Source organism: Lactuca sativa, chromosome 6 (genome assembly GCF_002870075.4).
Source record: "Lactuca sativa cultivar Salinas chromosome 6, Lsat_Salinas_v11, whole genome shotgun sequence".
Taxonomy (NCBI): Eukaryota; Viridiplantae; Streptophyta; class Magnoliopsida; order Asterales; family Asteraceae; genus Lactuca; species Lactuca sativa.
In genome coordinates, this window is record NC_056628.2 from 168,496,384 (window position 1) to 168,503,657 (window position 7,274).

General features: G+C 30.1%; 1 long non-coding RNA gene across 1 annotated transcript; it reads left to right on the forward strand.

The window, feature by feature from the left end:
• The first annotated feature begins 1,626 nt into the window (after positions 1-1,626).
• On the forward strand, positions 1,627-2,481 carry LOC122194640 (uncharacterized). Its single transcript, XR_006183998.2, has 2 exons — positions 1,627-2,042; positions 2,143-2,481. It is a non-coding gene; the product is annotated as an uncharacterized LOC122194640 (long non-coding RNA).
• Positions 2,482-7,274: the final 4,793 nt, after the last annotated feature.

Below are 7,274 nucleotides of genomic sequence, written 5' to 3' on the forward strand. Positions count from 1 at the left end.
TGTACATTTATAAACGTTATGTACTAAAACATATAAATAAACATGCTTACTAATAACTTGAATCCTTGAAATACTACAAAGTTTCGTAACGTGCTTGTTATAATATGCAATGTCACATAAAACTCATGTAATTTTGTATCGTGTAGTATTTGTTGTGTGAAATGGTTATTTCACGATAAAATAACCATAATACATATACGAAAAATTTATACTAGTTTATTCGTAACATTATGGTAAATTGTTAAATAGTAATATTTTTATAAACTAGATTTATTGTATTTTCGCATAGAAAAGAAATTGATTTGTATAAACAAAAAATTTAGGCACATGTATTACCCCCGAAATAATTAAAATATTAAAAAGGGGCCGTAACCACTCACCCTTGAAGCGTGAGTTTGAGTTGTTCGGAGTTTGTTAATTTTGGGAAGCTTGACGTGAAAAACCACAAATCCACCATTCTTGAACTTTGAAATACTCCCCGGAACGTTTTGTAACAAATACAAACTATTGAGGGTTGTTTGGTAATTTAATTAACCAAAATAGGACTAATTTGGTTAAAATAATTCAAGGAGGGACCGATTTTGTAACTTGAACAAATTATAGGGGCTAGTATGTAACTTCTTGAATAAATGGGACTGTTTTGGCTGATAATTTTCAAGGTATGGGTTGTTTTTGAATAAATGGGATTATTATTTAGGGATTAGGACTGATTTTGAATAAAGATTAATAGTGGGGGTATTTTGGTCCTTTCACAAGCTAAATTAAATTAGGGCTTTTAAGGCCCCCTTTCTTTGTTTGATCGGGCAAAAGAAATGGAAAGCTGCAATTGAAAGCAGTCGACACGAAGAACACAGATGAATGGCAAACGTGAACGAACAATCGATAGGTCGAAAGGGAGCACGAAGTTTCGTTGCTTGACTCGCAATCGGTGATGGCCTCCGGGGTTCGACTAGACTAAAGAAGGAGAAGGATCGAAGCAGCGAGGCGGCCGTGACCTCGGACGAGAAGGAAGAGACGAAGCAGCGGGACTGCTCGTCTTCTGTCTTGGAAATAGTTGCAAAGGGGAAAGAGGTCCGAAGGGGGTCTGGGAGGCGTCGCGAGCAGCAGCAGCGACGATGACGGGGTGTTCGGTGGGTTTGCTCGATGGGAGGGGAAGAGGAGGGTGCGAGGGTTCGGTCGTCGGTCTCGGTGGTGCTGCGATGAGGGTAGTTGAGACCGGTGGTTTCGAGTTTTCTGTCGTATGGGTGGTGGAGGGGAGTTCGATCGTGGCTGTTTGTTGATTCGGGAAACGCAGCGTGGAGCGGAGCCAAAAATTATTTTTAGTGTGGTCCTTACAAAATACAATTATTATTATTATTATTATTATTACTACCTCCGTCCCAAATTAATTGTCCATATTTTACTTTTCAAGTCTTTATTCTTCAACTTTGACTTTAAATAATTTTCTTTTTGATAGATAATATTTGATGCAAAATATATGAATGAATTGTATTTTAAATGTCTTTTCATTGTTATAAGTTTTATCAAATAATATATAACACAAATAAAAATATTTAAGGTCAAAGGAAGAAAAAAGACTTCAAAAGTCAAATGTGGACAATTAATTTGGGACGGAGGGAGTATTATTTTAATTTTTTTTAATGTATAAGAAAAACAAATCTAAAAAAACTAAAAACTAAATAAAATTATCTGAAAATGGAATTATGCAAATTTATAAAACTTGAGGTATGAAATATATAAAATTTGAAAACTAACTTATCAAAAGAATTGAACTTCTAAATAAATATGAAGGGTCAAAATGTCAATTTAAAAATGAATTACATAAAAAAAACTCAAATGTAATGGAAAAGAATCGAAGTTGAGTGCATAGGAAGGAGATACAATTTCTTACCAATTGAACTACAAATGTCTTTTAAATAAGCTATATCCAAATAATCTTTTATTTGTGCAAGAAAAAAAAGACATGAAAATTTGAGGGTGGGCCTTGGCCAACTCTGGCCCTAAGGTGGCTCCGCCAATGAACGCAACAGCTATCAACACAGGTAAGAGTTCATCTTTCTTTCCTTTTTTTTTTTTTTTGGTTCGTTTTTGATAGATATCGACGGAAGAAACCTAATGGATGTTTGGGTTTGATTGTGACAGGAGGAGATGGGAAGGATTCAATGGTTTTTCTGCTGTGAATTTGACAGGAAGGAAGAATCCATTTGTTCTTGGCTGGGAATGAAGATGCAAGCAATACAAAGGATCGACCAATTTTTACTACAAAGGGTTTAATTGTTGTTTGATTGTTTGTGAATTAATAGTTGATGAGTAAAAGCAATACCACACAGTGTTTTCCACATACCTGTGTGTGAGCTGTAGTCAGGTGAAAGAAAGACGTGGGGAGAAAAGAAAATAGTCAAGTGCAAGAATTCATTTCCTTTTTTAGTGTTTCTTTGTATAAAATGAAACTTGGAAGAAATCATTATCTTGGCTGTCAAATTTAGTGTATTTTTGGTTAATCTTGTAAACATTCTATTCTATTAGTTCAATGAATAAATTACACGAATAGTTACTATGGTTTTAGGTAATTTGTGCGCTTGGTCCCTAACTTATTTTTTTAACTCGGAAGGTCCCTACTGTTTGTTTTTGTTACGCGTTTGGTCCCTACTATGTGTTTTTATTACGCGTTTGGTCCCTGTTTTACTTAAAAAGACTATAATTTAAATAGGAAAAAATGGTGGAGTAGGTAAGGTAAGGTGAGGGGTGGGTTTGGGGGTGTGTTTATTTAATATAAATTAAAAAATCAAGGCCAAAATAGTCTTTTTAGGTAAGATAGGGACCAAACACGTAACAAAAACAAACAATAAGGACGTTTCGAGTTAAAAAAAGAAATTAGGGACCAAATGCACAAATTACACTAAACCATAGGGACCATTCGTGTAATTTACTCTAGTTCAATAAAGTATGTATTTTATACTAGGTAATAACCATTGGAACCACGCTTACAAAATAAAATAATTTTTGATAGTTAAAAATCATAATTATTAATCAATTATTTTCAAAAAATCATTAATTAACTGAGTAATATGATTGAAGATGATAACCAAAACATCAAAGGTTCAAAGAAAATGCTAAAAATTATTTGATAGTGGAAGAAATTATCGAGTAGAAATCCAGATTCTGGTGAATATTATTCAATTTTTGAAATTTGAAAAAGCTATAGAATAGGTTAAACTGTATGCAAATACTAATCTGATCAGTATAATGAGTTATTCCATTTATTGTTATTGATTTACCTTCAAAATTTAGTGGATAGTTGTTATAAAAGAAATTAATAATGTTACTGTGAGTATATTTCAGTTAACTGAATGATTTAAATTAACTTTTATAAATTCTTTTTTTAAATGATGTTTAGTTGTATTAGAAGTAATAATCTTAGGTACGATTATGATTGATTTGATTGGTGTGGTTAAAACTTTAAGCAAGAGGTTTTGTTAATTCGTTTAAAGCTCCATATCAAGGAAAGTGAAAAATATTTTATGTTCTGATATTATATGAAGTTTCTTCAAAGAATATAAAACATTCATGGATGTAAAAATAACATTTAGTGAAATAATAAACATTAAATGTATTGTTTGAGTTTTTAACACTTTATTTAAGCACATTACTAACACACATGTAGAACAATGGTCTGAACCAGATTATCCCAAAGTCCAAGCTTATTATACTCAATGATTTCCTCATGTAAAAGCTTGAATGCAGTATAAAGTCTAAATCTCACAAAATGATTTGATAGTTAAAGCATAATGAAGGGACATCTTGATGAACACCGAACAATTGCACAGCCATCAACTGGCTCACCACTTTTCATCTGATAGAATCATAGATAGGAAAAGAGAAAAATTAAAAACATACAAAGAAAGTTAAATTCCTAACAATTTCTTAATCGGTTGAATAAACTCACAAGTAGAAATAAAAAAGATAATAAAATAAAAGATTTCAAGATACTTAAAAAGTTGACATGACGAAAATAAGTTACGTCTCAACACCTATAAGAACTTGAATTAAGCTTTACCATGATTTCCAATTTCCAAAACACCTCTATTGCACAAATTGAAAAACCTATCAAAATTGTACCCTATGCTTGATTTGAAAATTGAAAATAGAAGACAAGCTCCTAGGGCTCGAGTAGGCAACATACAAGGAATAGAAAACGAATACCATTGATGAAGATGTCAATTATTACCATTAAAACCGAATTGAACAGGAGGCAACGTCAGCCCAAACAATATGCTCGTCGGATTATAAAGATGAAGAGAAGAGAAAACAGAGAGAGGCATACCGATTCAAAAAAAATATATAGCAACAAAATTAGAAAACGCTTACTTTAATCGTAACATATAACCCTAATATTGTAGCTTCAATTGAACACACGAAATTCAGCCACTGATTCTTCATCTTTGTACTAATTTTTTTTACATTAATTGGAGAGAAAACAAACTTTCTGATGAGAGAGAAAGAGAAAGAGAGAGAGAGAGAGAGAGTGAGTGAGAGAGAGATAGAGGAGCGGAAAATAGATTGAAAGGAAGAGGAATAGGAACCATATGACATATATGGCAAAGGTGTGTTGGGAAAGCGTTGGTATGACGAAATGGAGAAGGTGAAAGATATAGTGGAGACGAGATGGCGGTGGACGGTGGTGTGCTGAAAAGGCTTGCGTTTCTTTGTTAGAAGAAGAAGATCCTTGACTCAAATCTAAAAATGATTTAGTTGCAATTGACAGTGCTCATTTGATAGGATGCATTCTGAGCAGAAACAAATTATTCTATAAATTAGAAAACTATCTAAATCTTGCCAAGGAATTGAAATCTGTTACCTAATTTATAGGGATATCAAGAATAACTAAAAACACAATTGGAATTTGAGCGGGAAAATAAAATTGAGATGAATATGAGAAGGACACATGGCATTCAATGGGTTTAGAAGAATGCCATGTGACATGTTTATGAGTCTTTTATTAGAAGAGAAGATGTATTGATGTATTGATTTCATTGGGTATGTATTTGTTTGATTTGGTATGTATTTTTGGTGTTTTCCTCTTGTATACACATGTATATTTAAGATTTTTACAAATAATTTTCTTGATAAATGTAATCTATTTTCATTTGTTATGAGATTGTTACATAAATTTGTGTAATATGTATATATAAATTGAAATACATATGTTAGAAATGCAAAATTTATTAATTTGTTAAAACTTGGTTTTTAAATTAAAAATTGACATATATATATAAAGTATGTTTATGAGATATATGAAGAATTGAAGATTTATACATAATAAGTGTCTAAATTTGTTATATATACTATTAATTGGTATTTGGAAATGTTACATGTCATATGTATAAATTTATATATATTTAGTGTTGTTATATAATTTTTATTATATATATATATATATATATATATATATATATATGTATATAGTGTGAATATATATATATATATATATATATATATATATATATATATATATATATATTTGATTAAATGTGAACAACATATATAGTGTGAATGTATGACCACTTTTGGTCCATTAGATTAAAAAAATGAAAGCTTATAATCTTAGAATATACATTCTTAACATGGGATAACATGTACAATATAGCTACAATTAATTAATTATAAAGGTAAATTAGTAAAATTGGTTAACACTAATTTATGGAAAGTGAGAGTAATAAATGGTGCAATGTAAATTTGATTTCAAAAGATAAAATTATATATTTTACATTTTAAATTAATTATCTTATCTCTTAATATGATTAGCAAAACCTTTGGAGATTTTCTTAAAGTTGATTATTGTTCATCCGTTTTTTAAGATAATGATATAATAAATTCTACATATTGGAAATTATTTAAGAATGTCTATATTCTTATGGTATCATCTTGTTGATTATTATGTTTCAATCTTTAAGAATTTGATTATTACAATAAATAAGATTTTTTTTTTTAAAAATTAACTTCGTTCTTTTGGTTTGATTGTGTGGATTTATATGTTTGGACCACCACAAATTTGATATACAAATGAAGAATTATGGGAGAATTCAAGCACTCTTGAAGAATGTTATGTCTAAACTATTTCTTTTTTCACTTTCTCTAATCGATATCAATTAACACTATCTTCAAGTCTGAAAAATTCTTGGAGAATTAAACAATAAAAAATAATTTACTAACAAGTTTTTCATTCAACATAAGAATTCTTGAAGAATTCAAGCATTCTTGAAAAGTGCTTGAAGAATACAAATGTCTATAACTCTTTTAGTTTCCACTTCCTTTTTAGAATCAATACTCTTAAAGAATAGAAATACATATTTTTAAGAATAGCAATCTACACCAAAATATTAAAAATCTTATTACAAATTAAAATTGCAAGAATAGTACTTCTTAAAGAATAAATCTGAATTGCTTTCATTATGTATTGAATTCCCACTATTCTTAAACAATATGAACCATAAAAGAATAACCATTTTGAAAGATTATATGCAAAAGATGGTCATGAACACTGGTTGTGTTTTAGCAATGGTGTTGATTGTGAAGATGCTGATGGATAAGGTTGTGTTTTAGCGGTGGATGGTAATCGGTTGTCTATGGTGGCTGAAGAACCGATGAAACTGGCTTATAGGAGGATTGACGGTTGTTTCTTAGTCTAAGGATGAGGTTGTTGATGGCTGTTTCTGTGACCAATGTTGATTACAACACGCATCACCATTCTCTCATGTCATTTACTTGCATAAAAATGCCACCATCCAGACTTCATCATCACAAACCACCATAATTAGTCATTGTTAATTCTTTAAGAATCATAAGTCATTCTTTAAGAATAAAAAGATAATTCTTTGTGAATGTATTGATTAATAAAACTATTGGTATGCTATTACACTTCTCAAAATATGGCCTCGCTTTTAGTCTCTAGAAGCAACAATAAAACCATTTTTGGAATGTATATATATATATATATATATATATATATATATATATATATATATATATATATATGAGATATGAATGTACCATTAAAGCTCATTAAGCAAATCCCACTTTCATGAATTTTGCACGTAAAACTAAGAAAAAGTTATCAACCAAACACATTGCAAGAGGATACTAAAATTCTATTCAATTTTACTCAATTATCAGTAAACATAAGAGTAAAAGGGAGCTGAAATATCAAACATGATTTTTATTTTATTTTATAAAATACTCGTTGGGATAAAGTCATTTCTTTGAAGGCTCAAACC